This window comes from Solanum dulcamara, chromosome 12 (genome assembly GCF_947179165.1).
Source record: "Solanum dulcamara chromosome 12, daSolDulc1.2, whole genome shotgun sequence".
Classification (NCBI taxonomy): Eukaryota; Viridiplantae; Streptophyta; class Magnoliopsida; order Solanales; family Solanaceae; genus Solanum; species Solanum dulcamara.
Window position 1 is genome coordinate 3,612,150 of NC_077248.1, and position 15,012 is coordinate 3,627,161.

General features: G+C 35.0%; 1 long non-coding RNA gene across 1 annotated transcript; it reads right to left on the bottom strand.

Moving 5' to 3' along the window:
* Nucleotides 1-7,320: 7,320 nt before the first annotated feature.
* On the bottom strand, nucleotides 7,321-9,213 carry LOC129877443 (uncharacterized). The gene is made up of 3 exons (XR_008763543.1): nucleotides 9,124-9,213; nucleotides 8,462-8,508; nucleotides 7,321-7,758 (listed from the first exon to the last, which is right to left on the bottom strand). It is a non-coding gene; the product is annotated as an uncharacterized LOC129877443 (long non-coding RNA).
* Nucleotides 9,214-15,012: the final 5,799 nt, after the last annotated feature.

Consider the following 15,012-nt stretch of genomic DNA (forward strand, 5'->3'; position numbering starts at 1 on the left):
CGAATTGAAGATTTGTGATGGGTCGAAAATGATCGACGTCGAATTGTAGGCATTTGGTCGAATATATTGGAGACTACTTGATGAACTTGGTTAATAAAATAAAATTATTCACTTGATTAGATGTATAAGAAAAAAAAATCATTTGTACATAGCTTAGTATAATATTTGGTTGATGATAATATATATATATATGTATGAGTGTATTGGGATAAATACTATTAATCATGAGTTTAGATATAGTATTTATTATAGAATAATTATTTATTTAATTTTAATAAAAGTTTTAATAGATCATATATTCGTTTATGTGTCCATTTACTTATATAGTAGATGAATATGCCATGTACTCAACAAAGACAGAACAAGTATAGTATCAGTACACAGAGACAATAGTGTACTGACAGGATCACGTGGCTAGCCGATAAGCGAGTAATGGACAAGTAAACCCAACATAATAAGCACATATATACAGAATAACTTAACCATTTTCTATCACAAGATAGTACCCAACAAGACACAACCCATCACGCTCAATATCATGCAACTCCATATAAGGATCCTATCATGGGATCTACAAACATTCATTATGTGTTGGAACGTGACACTCGATCCAAATATGTGTTGGAATGTGACACCCGATCCAAATATGTGTCAGAACGTGATACCCAATTCAATTTATGTATCGAAACGTGACACCTGATTCAATTATATGTCGGAACGTGACACCCATCCATCATACAAGCAATCACAATTCACAACCATAGTCAACATTATATCACCAAGAACAGATTCATCACAAAACAGGTCAATAGTGATCATTTCACATATTTCATAACATGCTTCCCTATTCATATACACATATGCATAAAATGAAGTAATTTAATAAGTACATGAAACACATACGGAAAACAAAATCATCACCTATCTCGAATTCGAGCTTCACCAACTCTAAGGTGCAAGAGTTTTTCCTTTTCTGGTTCGTTCCGCTGTTCTTGGTCTATAAATAGTAAATACACACAAAGTATCAATATAATTGTTTACCTTAGTCGAATTATAAAATAATTCTCCTCTTAGACCAATCCATGATCCTAAATCTCCACCTAGGGCTAATTCCCACCATTATCTATAGGCCAAAACCCTCCCACAATGATCACCCATTTTAGTTTATGGGATTTAGGAATCGAATTATGAGTTTAGAGAGTAGAAATCTTACCTTAAGTGTGAGAATCCGTGGAAAAATGATAAAAATTGCCTTGGGTTGCCTCCTAACGTCTTAAAAATAGTTTTTCCAGAAAAATACCATTTTTGGGATTTTTTCCTGACTTTAAGTCGCGACTGTCCCACCACAGCGGGACCATCCCGCTCTCGTGGGTTGCACAAAAACAGTGAGCTCGGAACTTGAGCTCCAAACTCCCATTTCACAATACACCCCTTTCCTATGGCATCTTAAATCATACTCTTCACGCCGAATCCAATTTCAGGAGTTTTACTCACCCAAATGTGATTTCGTGAAGCCGTAACAGCTCTGTTTCGTCTTGGCTATCAACTAAATCAATCAGATTGTCGATTTTACCCCCCCCCCCCAAAGTTATTACTGGGTCACCCTAGATTTCACCTGACTCGGAATTCATTCAAATCTGGTTTAGGCTCAACTTTTTCGAAGTTACTACTCAAAGTTTTCTGGCCCAAATTCATTCCTCATTAGCCTATTCATAACGACGGAGACAGGTCGTTACAACTTATTTACATCCGTCTTCTCTGCAAACCCAAAGAATTATATATATATAATTTTTTTCATATTTCAAGTTTTGTAGCTTTTTTGTTTAAAGATCTTATTTGTTTTTTCAATAATAAAACTAGATCTTGTGAAATCAAAGAAAGAAAAGAAAATAATACACTTTTTTTTCTTCCTCTTTTCCCATTTGTTCAAAAATGTACCTTTCTTTGTTATTAATATTTAAATATACACAGATTATCAAGTGTGCACACACTATGACAGCTGACGAGGTATCCTGATTTTCTGATATTATTGAGTTCTTCTCGTGTCACTTCAGTTTCAGAACTCTTCCTCAATGTAATGGTGTTCTAGGGTAAATTCCTAAATCATAAATTATAGCACACAACTATAATTTACTCTAGAAAACAAAAACATATTTTTACCCTATATTCGAGATCAACGTCCGATGAGTAAGTAATCTTATACTATTGGTTCCTAACACAATTTCTTTTTTTTTTGTTAAAGATGTTTGCTATTTGTACAGTAGTGGTGAAGCAGTTCAAGCACTGTATACTTCCACCTACTCAGTGGATCCATTTGATTTATCCACACAACGGATTGTAGATCATCTACCACGCATATTTGATTATGAGAAGAGGAAAGATCTTTTGGATATTACTACAGCAATCATGCAGATGTGTTAGAATATATATGGCAAGAAGGGCTGGTTAAAGACGAGCATTACGTTAAGTAGATGTGTTACCTATACCAAATGTATATTAATCATACATTTCCATTGTTTTGGCAAGAGTATATTTTTATTAAAATCAAAAGTTTTATTTATCCTATTACTGTTTTTGTGTTGTTGGGTGAGTTATGTTAGGTCACTAGGTATAGCATTAGACGCTTCGAGCTTGTATTTCAAATAGTTATGCCTCTACATCTGAAGAAGGAATATGAGGCTGAAAAGACAATTGAAGAAATCAATAACATCTTAGTGTACGGAATTCTCTCCTTCGTGTCATTTGGATACAAAATTGAAATTGAAGTTTGTTTGGACTGATTTTTTTTTTCCATTGGCATGTCCAAATGGGTCATAAATTAGTAGGATTAATTCTAGATAATAAGAGGTTGACCATTTATTTATAATATATTATCTTGGATGTTATTGTAAAACTTTATTTATTAATATTAAGATTTAATTTGTTTAATTAAAGTTCTAAAATATTTCTAATAAAAAATAGATGGTTTATTGCACCGTACGTGTTTCCTGCAAACCTTACAGAAGGTAAACATTTTGGTTTTTGTGTGTACATAAAACATTTTGTTTAATTTTGGTGACGTGAACTTCTAATAAGAGGTCATGTAGAAAAAATGGTTTTCTAAATCATCAAATCTGACCGTTAAAAATTAATGGCACGAATGGACCCTTTCTGTAATGACAGTGGAGAAAATGTAGACAAGTAATATGGGAGGGGATGAAGTACTAACAAATTGGTCAATATCCGAGTGATACTATACAATTTTGGAGATATTAATAACATATTTGGCTAAATTTCTAAAATCAATTTATTTTGAAAATGTGTTTTTCAAAAAAATACTTTTGGTGAAAAGGAGTTCATATTTGACCAACAAATTTGAAAAAATTTTTTGAGCAGTAATTAGAAATATCTGGTGAAATTTTTAAAAATTGTTTCTTAGTGTAATCCTCTCAAAAATGTTTTCCAAAAAAGTTACTTTTTTTAACTTTCAAAATGAACTTTTGTTACTCGCTAGATACATTTTTTTCCTCCAAAAATTTGGCCAAACATCTATTTTTTTAAAATAAGCATTTTGAACTACGACAAGTTTGGGCAAACAGATTGTAAAACTTTGATTTCACGTTGTCATCTCTCTTGTAGTCCACTATTATCTATTTCTTATCACTAATTTTCTATATATTTGTTCTATATCTCTATAATAGTCATCCACGTTTGTAGGAGTCTAGCTCCTCGTGGTTCGTTGGTCATTTTTTCCCGTAGAGTGTCGACTTTGAACTCTCACTGTACAAATCTTAGCATGTTAGTTAGGAGACAAAAGATCTAATTAACATTGCAATGGGTCAAGCAAAATAGTGGACACCTAATTATTTATCCTTAAAATGGTACAATTTAATTTATACACGAATTTAAATGACACATAAATCGACTTGACCCTGAAAAGAAAAGTCAAAAAGGTTGGTGGGCACAACCACTTTTGTTGAAAAAGAAAAGTAACGCGTACAAGAAATTGACAATGCGTAGAAAGACTACCAACTTTTTTGACACAAATTTACACGCTTTGTTGAAATACAAAATGCGTAAAAAAATTTTACGCATTTTGTTCCTCTTATAAATAGAGGGCCTAATGCCTCATTTAAATCATCCCAGAAAGAGAGAGTAAAAATACAAAGAGAGTTATACACCAAGATAAATATTGTAGTCTTGAGTGTCTTCTTTAGTAGTTGTTCCTTTTACAAGAGAGAAGTGTTAATTATTGTTTTCTCCTTGTATTTGAGAGTTGTGTACTCCATATTAAAATAGAGAGATCCTTCTACCCCGTGGTTTTTCCCCTTTATCAGTTAGAGGGGTTTCCACGTAAAATTCTCGTGTCCAATTTATTTTCATATTAATTGTCATATCAAACTTTAGTTGTGGTGCTTCCTCCCCCCAACAGTGGTATCAGAGCCCTCGATTATTCTGTCTGTTTTATGCGAAGGTACTATTCGTGAATAGTAAATTTTTGTGAGTAGTAAAATTTGGTGAATAGTACTATTCACGTGAATAGTAAATTTCGATGACGGTTCAGTTTGTCATGATTATTCGCAAAAATATTCAGAAACGATCTAGAAGGGTGTGAAGCAAATAACAATATCGCGTACAACAAAGTTTGACGTTGAGAAATTCAATGGGACTAATTTCTCATTGTGGAAAATGAAAATAAAAGTGATATTGAGAAAGGACAATTGCTTAGCTGCAATTGAAGGCAGACCCACAGATTTTACTGATGACAGCAAGTGGAATGACATAGACAGCAACGCAGTTGCTGATCTACACTTGACACTAGCTGATCAAGTGTTGTCTAGTGTAGTGGAAAAGCGGACGGCGAAGAAAATATGGAATACTCTTACAGGGTTGTATGAGGCCAAGTCTTTGCATAATAAAATATTCTTAAAAAGAAGATTGTATACTCTTCGAATGGCAGAGTCCATGTTAGTTACTGAATATATCAGTACTTTGAATACTCTGTTTTCGCAACTTACAACAACGGGTTGCAAAATAGAGGGGACTGAACGTACGGAACTTCTACTTCAAAGTCTGTCTGCCTCATATGATCAACTCATCATCAATCTGACGAACAATACAGACAGTCTAATTTTTGATGAAATTGCAGCTGTTATCATAGAAGAAGATAATCGGCGCAAAAATAAGGAAGACAGACAAGTAAGTTCACAACAAGTTGAAGCTTTGATGATGGTGAGAGGAAGACCAACGGAACGTGGTCCTAGTGGGAGTCACAATCATGGCAGATCTCAATCTAGAAGTAAGAAGAATATCAAGTGCTACAACTGTGGCAAAAAAAGGCACTTCAAGAAAGATTGTCGGTTCAAAAAGAAGAGTGAACACCCTGAGCCATCAAATGCTCAAGGGAATATTGCATGTACCTCGGATGATGGCGATATTTTATGTAGTGAGGCAATATCAAATAATGAAGGCAGAAATCACTTCGCTGATGTCTGGATCATGGACACAGGAGCAACATGGCACATGACTTGCCGGAGAGAATGGTTCCATCAATATAATTCTATCTCAGGAGGGTCTATGCTCATGGAAAACTATCATGCTTTGGATATTATTGGTATTGTGTCCATCAAAATAAAGATGTATGATGGCACGGTACGCACCATCCAGAAGGTACGACATATAAAAAACTTGAAGAAGAATCTATTGTCTTTAGGACAACTAGATGATAATGGATGTTCATACAAGAAGCATGGTGGAGTCATGAGAATATCCAAAGGAACGCTTGTAGTAATGAAAGCGGAAAAACTTGCTGCAAACTTATATGTACTTAAAGGTGAAACACACCAAGAAGGAGAAGCATCAACCACGTCAGCAAGTTCGTTTGAAGAATCAACGATGATATAGCATCGTAAACTTAGTCATATGTCAGAATGAGGTTTGAAGTTTCTTGCTGAGCAAAAACTTCTTCCAGGGCTCAAAAAGGTTTCACTATCCTTTTGTGAGCATTATGTTACCAGTAAGCAAAATAGACTGAAGTTTAGCAGTTTCTCTGCTAAAAGCAAGGAAATACTAGATCTGATCCACTCTGATGTCTGGCAAGCACCGATGGAGTCTCTAGGAGGAGCGAAATATTTCGTGTCATTCATCGATAATTACTCCAAGAGAAGTTGGGTGTATTCAATCAAAAGAAAGGCAAATGTTTTTCCAGTTTTTAAAGAATTCAAAACGCGAGTGGAACTTGAATCTGAGAAAAAGATCAAGTGTTTGAGGACAGATAATGGAGGAGAATACACTGGAGATGAATTTAATAACTTCTATAAACAAGAAGGTATTAAACGATAGTTCACGGTGGCATATACTCCACAACAAAATAGAGTAGCAGAGCAGATGAACAGAACTTTGTTGGAACAGACAAGAGCTATGTTGGCAACTGCAGGGTTGGAAAAACCATTCTGGGCAGAAGCAGTCAAAACCGCCTGTTATGTGATTAATCGGTCACCATCAACCGCAATTGATCTGAAAACGCCAATGGAGATGTGGACATAAAAACCAATTGATTATTCTCGCTTACATATATTTGAAAGTCCTACTTATGTTATGTACAACACCTAAGAAAAATCAAAGTTGGATCCAAAATCCAGGGAATGCATTTTCTTAGGGTATACTGATGGAGTCAAGGGGTATCGCTTGTGGGATTCCACAGCCCACAAGGTGGTAATCAGCAGGGATGTTGTATTTATTGAAAACAAGATACAAGCAAAACAAAGTAGTACTTCAAAAGAAAAATCAGAGACTACTACAATTGAAGTTGAAGAAATTGAAGAAGTTTCAGTTTCTTCTTAAGCAGCACTAGAGCACGAAGAATAAGAGCAAGCTGAGATCGAAACTCCACAAGTTCGAAGGTCAACTAGGGAGAGAATAGAACCAGCTTGGCACTCAGATTATTCTATGGAGAGTAATGTTGCATACTGTCTATTAACAGAAGATGGAGAGCCTTCAACTTTTCACGAGGCTATGAAAGGCCAAGAATCCTCTCTGTGGGTGGCAACAATGCAAGAAGAAATTGAAGCTCTTCATAAAAATAAAACATGGGATCTTGTTCAATTACCACAAGGAAGGAAGGCCATTAAAAAAATGTGTCACGACCCAATGCCGTAGGCCGTGACGAGTGCCTGAACTGTACACACACGTGTACCCCTGCCAACTATACATAACCCACCTCCTGTTTATACTCAAAATGCACCAACAGGTAAGAAAACATATAAGCCGATGAGGTTGTAGTAATGTATAGGGTTGTTCTATAATACGCATATACACGAGCCGACAAGGCCGCCACGACACAAGGAACGCCCCTAAATCATAAGTCATATCAGTACAGCTGTACATACATACATATACAACTCGTCTACCACTCGTATACAACTCGTATGCAGATCATACACAACTCATAAACAACTCATATACAACCCACGTACATACAACCCACATCCGTATCCACAGACCTCTAAGAGTAAGAAAACAGTAACATAAGGTGGGACAGGGCCCCCGCCATACCCGTGAGCAAAACAAATATATACAATAAGGTTTAGTACCCAAAATCAGGCTCCAACACAATGGAGCACTTTCGGACTGCTGAGTGGGACTCCTATGCTGGCGGATCCCCAAATGGTGTATATGTACCTGCGGGCATGAACGCAACCCCTCGAAGAAAGGGGGTCAGTACGATATATGTACTGAGTATGTGAAACATAGTATAGCATAACATAGCTGGAAACATATCTGACACAGAGAGGCAGGGAATAAAATGCCATATAAGGAACCTGTACCTGAATCTTGGGAATCATAAACATGCATGCTGAAATTATACAATATAGCCGGCCCTTTTAGGGAATCGGGAAAGCATACCTGTAGGACCATCATAGATCCGGCGCCATCACCACCTTATTACATCACATCATCATATATATATACATACATACCCGGCCTTCTAGTGAGGGACTCAGTGAACAATGCAGTGAGATTAAGCACGAATCTGTAGCCAGCCTAGGACTCGGAGAAAAATGTGTTACCGTATACACGAGTAGAGTAGTGAGCAACTATATGCAGTTTAAATCATTATTGGAGACTCGACCGTATAAGAAGAATAAGCTAGCGCCTGAGGATCAGAGTAGAAATGTGATCACCCCACATGTCTTCTAGTTGCCCTTTGGGGCTACATCAATTAGAATCTCAGAGATCCTAGACATGTACTAAAGTAATACTAGCCACTTATGAAATCGGCAGCACTTATCATCCTATAGTCTTTAAGACTAGGAGTCTGTACATTCATTACTTCCTTAACATATAGAAAGTTCTAGGAAGGTAATTCATCATCCAAAAGTGAATAAGAGACACTTAGAAATGAAATTATTTCAGAGATCATATCACCTTTTACTTGCCTCTAAGACATGCCAAAAGAAGAGAAAGAATAGGCCTTACATACCTCTTACGGGTTACTCTTTATCTCGTTCGCCTCGTCGTCCTTTGAACCTAGGTAACACGAAAGCAATACGAGTATTAACAACCTTAGACTTTTCAGCGCCTTAGGTTACACACGATTATTCATAGAACTCATCCCCTCGCTCGCATTCTCGACTAGTTTTTTGACTAGTTAAGAAGTTAATGGAAATCGGACAGCACCTCCCCTACAATGTGCCCTATCCGAATCCTCAATTACATCCTTAATACCTACAGCCAACCAACAATATAAACAGCAGCTCATATATATATATATATAACATGGAAGCATTACGCAATATAAACTCCAAACGACTCGCTCGAAACTACGATACCAAAATAAGGTTTCTAGCTTCCATTTTGCAAAACCTTTAACCGTACGAAGCGGGGGTCGTGTGGATGCAACCAGCATCTCCCCCAACTCTTTTAGAACCCATTTAGGCCCTGCAACATACACCACACAACCAGCAGCCGCCTCAAAACACACAACGCCTCACTTCGACTACAATTTAACTACGACGACTTCAATTTAGATTGTTTCTTTCGCTGAGCATATCCACGATTTTTTTATACTTTCAGCAGTATAAAAGGTACCTAATACACTTCAAAACAACCCCATAAAGTCTAAATTTAAAGGAGAACCCTTACCTTACCCGAAATTGGCCAAAACTAGCCAAAATTGCGCCTCGGAAACCTCCTTAGCGCAGCTGAAACTTCGGGGCTGTTTGGTAACGTTTTGAGCTACTCCAAACCATAAATTTTCATTGATAACACCTTCATAACATCTTGGCGCACCCTAGATAATTAATTCATGAACAAAATCGGAGACTCACCTTTGTTTCTCCCAAATCTGAGCTCCCCCTCTCTCTAGCTTCAAGTTTCTCCCCTTTCTTTTCTCTAGATTTTTCTTGTAGCTTCTTGTTGATAAAGAGGACTTAATGGATAAAGATGACTTAAAAGTCATCAACATATATATATATATATATATATATAAAGGCTACTTAACTAATGGGCTATCTTTACAAGACTTGGGCCTTTTCTTTTGTTGGGCCTCAATATACTATTATTATTATGAGAGCCCAAACTACTTATTGTACTTATTATTTAAGCCCAAAAGCTACAAGTCTTCTCTCTTTTTGAAATTCACAAACTACTCTCCAAAATTCCAATTTTACCCTCGGCCTTCCTCCGTATTCCCACATCAATTTTTTCCATGAACATCACCCCGGTACAAACTAGAATAAACAAAATAAATCACAACGTAATTCCTTGCAAATCAAATTTCCGAATGCCCAAAAGTGCGGGATATAACATCCCTCCCTTCCTTAGAATCATTTGATAGCGTCATAGCTTATCCGGCTCTCATGATAATGTCGAAGGAACTTAGGAGACATTCTAAGTTTTAAAAGTGAGGGGCGTAACAAAATAGGTCTACAAGATCAAACACAATGGTAATGATCAAGTGGAGAAGTATCGTGCAAGATTGGTGGTGAAAGGATTCGCTCAGAAAGAAGGTATAGACTTCAATGAGATATTTTCTTTGGTGGTTCGACTCACAACAATTCGAGTGGTCCTGGCGATGTGTGCTACATTTGACTTGTACTTGGAGCAGTTAGATATCAAAACTGCATTTCTTCATGGAGAACTTGAAGAAGAAATTTACATGCTCCAACCAGAAGGTTTTGAAGAACAGGAAAAAGAGGACTTGGTTTGCAGGTTGAACAAATCTCTATATGGTCTCAAACAGGCGCCGAGATGTTGGTATAAGAGATTTGATTCCTTCATTATAAGCATTGGATACAACAGACATAGTTCTGTGTTTATTACAAGAGATTTAGTGATGAAGATTTTGTTATTTTGCTGTTGTATGTTGATGACATGTTGGTAGCAGGCCCCAACAAAGATCGTCTCACAAATTTAAAGACACAGTTGGCTAGGGAGTTTGAAATGAAGGACTTGGGACCAGCAAACAAGATTTTAGGGATGCAAATTCACCGAGACAGAAATAATAGGAAGATTTGGCTTTCTCAAAAGAACAACTTAAAGAAAATCTTGAGACGCTTCAAGATGCAAGACTGTAAGTCAATTTCTACCCCACTTCCTATTAATTTCAAGTTATCCTCAAGTATGAGTCCTAGCAATAAAGCAGAGAGGATGGAGATGTCTCGAGTACCGTATGCATCAACAGTGGAAAGTTTAATGTTCGTCATGGTATGTACAAGATCTGACATTGCACAAGAAGTGGGAATAGTTAGTCGATACATGGCTAATCCTGGTAGAGAGCATTGGAATACTGTTAAGAGGATCCTGAGATACATCAAGGGTACCTCAGATGTTGCAATGTGTTATGGAGGATCAGACTTTAATGTTAAAGGTTATGTTGATTCAGATTATGCAGGTGATCTTGATAAGAGCAAGTCCACCACAGGTTATGTGTTTACTCTTGCTGGAGGAGCTAAGCTGGGTTTCAAAACTACAATCTATCGTGGCTACATCTACGACGGAAGTAGAATATGTAGCAGCTACACAAGCTAGCAAAGAGGCAATATGGATGCAGATGTTATTAGAGGAGCTCGGGCACAAACAAGAGAAGATTGCTCTATTTTGTGACAGTCAGAGCGCTTTGCATCTTGCAAAGAATCCGGCATTTCATTCAAGAACAAAGCACATGCGAATTCAATATCACTTTGTTCGTGAGAATGTGGCAGAAGGCAGTGTGGATATTCAGAAAATTCACACTAATGACAACCTAGCAGATATGTTTACGAAGCCTATCAACAGTAACAAGTTCATATGGTGTCGATCTTCTATTGGCCTAGCAGAAACGTAACATTGCAGTAATTGGGTAGAAAGGATGGTGTGAAGACTTAATTAATTCTCAATTAAATCTTCAAGTAGGAGAATGAAAAGAAAAGTCAAAAAGGTTGGTAGGCACAACCACTTTTGTTGAAAAAGAAAAGTAACGCGTAGAAGAAATTGGCAACGCGTAGAAAGGCTGCCAACTTTTTTGACACAAATTTACACGCTTTGTTGAAATACAAAACGCGTAAATTTCTTTTACGCGTTTTGTTCCTCTTATAAATAGAGGGCCTAATGCCCCTCATTTAAATCATCCCAGAAAGAGAGAGTAAAAATACAAAGAGAGTTATACACCAAGATAAATATTGTAGTCTTGAGTGTCTTCTTTAGTAGTTGTTCCTTTTACAAGAGAGAAGTGTTAATTGTTGTTTTCTCCTTGTACTTGAGAGTTGTGTACTCCATATTAAAATAGTGAGATCCTTCTACCCCGTGGTTTTTTTCCTCTTTTAGTTAGATGGGTTTCCACGTAAAATTCTCGTATCCAATTTATTTTTATATTAATTGTCATATCAAACTTTAGTTGTGGTGTTTCCTCCCCCCAATAAATCCTAGTGGTCAGGCCCTTCCTCGGACCTCGTGCATAGCGAGAATTTTAGTGCACTGTCCTTTTATAAATCGACTTGACCAAAACAGCAAGACCGCAAGGAAATAAATTGTAAAGAATGCACAATAAAAAAAGTAAACCATATACTTACGAAATATGAATCAAAATATAATGTTGAATTAGTCTGAGCTCCTAAAAAATTGGTTGGCACGACACTAGAAAAACATACAACTTGTATATTATGAATTTGAGATTTTAACACCTTAGAGAAATTTGATTCAGAGAAATTTTTTCTAAAAATAAAGCAGTAGGGGCTTAGTTGATTCAATATGATATAATATTTACAGCACATCTCTTGCCAAAGTGAAAAAAAACAAGCATTGTTTATTTTAACCCTAAATAGTATAAGATTAGAATCACATATTTATAATGTTCTTTTTATGTACTTACTTGGAAGCATGTTTTTGTCTTCCAGATTAAACTCCTATTTCATAACACATACAATTAGTAATGTTAATGTCAATATTATAAGCAACTATAACATAACAAATACATAAGGTATTCTTGGGTGGGAAGATGTAGTACTGACCCTCGCACGTTAGTGTAAACGAAATTGAAGTTTTGTTTGGGATGAAATTTAATTATTTTTTTTCCGTATGGCATGTCCAAACTGGTAGGTGTGTGGAAAAATTGAACCAATCAATAAATTGAATCGAAAATAAATGTTATTGGTTTATTTGTTATTGGGTTAACTATTTTTAAATAGTTTTATAAAATAAAAAATCAGGTTATCGGTTCTATTTTGATTTTTAAATATTGAGTTATTGGGTAAACCGACAACTCATTAAGACTATAGTAATTTACTACTTTAGCCGTACATAAATATAAATATTAATATTAATATTTTACTACCTTTGCCCTTTACCCTTTAATTCACATTTTATAGTGACTTTAAGTTCACAACTTCACATTATACAAAAAGACAAAACCTAAAGTAAGAACCCTACTCCTCTTAATTTCTGTTTGTATTACACTTCATAGTTCTTTTCATATTAGTTATTTTTATTTTTATTTTATGAGCATTTGTAAAGTGACATTATTGTCTTGTCCTATATTTATTTTATAAGCTTTTTCTTATTGGTTAAACAGAAAATCGAACCGTTAAGGATCAATTGATAAGCCAAAAATCGATAAAAAAATATCTTATTGATATGGTTCTTGGTTTAGCGTATTTAAAAATCAAAAATCGATAAACCTAACCAATAATACATAAAACCGAACAGACAGAGATGGACACCCCCTACAAATTGGTCATAAATTTAGTAGTTGTTTTGAATTACGCATATATTAGTTATTCTATCTTTTACCATGTATAAGATAAGCCACTAATTTCTCATAACTTATACATGTATTAGTTATTTGAGTTACTAAATTGCAAACTAAAACTTCCTACTAATTTTATACACGATCGGTAATATATTTCCTAACCAACTACCAAACGTTGTATAACTTATACAGAAATTAATACACAATAACTCGCCTCTTCACAAGCTATCAGATAACCCCCTAAGTTAATCTAATTCAATTTAACTTTAAGTGTCAATTGAATTAACTCTCGAAAAGCAAAACATATATCCAAGAAACAGGCCAATGGAGACTTGAATTTAAATGTTGGTGGATTTAATTTATAAATTAAATAATATGTGTGACCAATCCTAATAAACCACGTGACTTTTAAAAATTGAAAAAAATATATAAATCATCACGATTAGGGTGTTAGTTAGAAGGGTATTCTTCAGTCAAAAATAGTTTAGAAGGTTTTTTTAATTAGACCAATTGATGGATGGACGATACTTGTGAATCATTTCTCATACGTTAGGAGTATTTTTAGTCATACTGTGTCATGACCCAAATCGGGCTCATAAGTGGCATCCACATTAACCCTCCGGTGGGAGAATCAAAACTACACCCCCAGATTAGCATCCTAACACAAAAACAGGTATAAAAAATTTAGAAATGTTTTTATATAAATTTTAAACTGAGTTCTCATAAACTCAGGAAATAATTCAACCAACAAGCATAATATGATCAAAAAATGCGGAAGTCAACCCCAAGAGATGTTATTTATCTCATGAATTCTTTGAATCATGAGGCTAATCCCAAATTATTATTTTTTTTCATTATTTGTACTAAAACAGTATAATTACTATCTCATAAAATAATTCCATAAAATATTGTTGCAATTATCTCATCCCGCTTATCGAATGACAGGTAATTGAGTAATCGCTTTCCTCATATTCTTCTTCTTCATTCATATTCTCCTCTTCCTTTTCCTCCTCCGAGTGCTGTTTCCTGACGATAGGAAATTTCGAAAGGGATCTCCGGCTCCGCCATTGCAGTGAATTGATTTTAGCCTAATACACAAAACACTTTTCTCCTATTTTGATGGTATTACAAAACTCTTATTAGGCTTGCCTTCATATAATTTACTCTCAAAGTATATTTTTTAAAACAGTTACTACTCTTGAGTCTTTGGCATAGTTTTGAATTTTGAGAGTCACTTTTTTTAGTTTGACTGTGAATTTGGATTTTAGATATGAAATTTTTAAGTTTTTTTTAAAATAAAATTTACATATTTGAAAATTACGTAAAAAATATTATAAGTTATAATAAGTGAAAATTCAAAATAATTAAAAGATATATAAACAAGTATTTTCAAGAAAACTCGTTTGAATATCAAAATTTCAAAAGTGTCACAGAAATTAGGATAGAAGGAGTACGAGGCAGTATTTTGTGATAATATTTATCTAATTAATTGTTATTGCAATATTTTTCATTAGTGGCATGCGGTTTTATAGTGGATTGAGTCCTAAATAAAATCAAATAGTAATTTTAGATTTTTTTAAAAAAGTTCTTAAAAATTTATTGTTGTCAATTTATTAAATAAGGATATGATAGTTGTATTTCCGACTAAAATGAACATTGCTAACTAAGCAAAGTTAGATGTCTTTTGAAAGACTAAACAAAGATAGATAACTTTAATGACCAATTGCTAAAAATTGAATGACCATTAAAACGATCAACTCTAGATATTCACATGTAACTATCTCAAAAATGACATAATTATGTGTGTA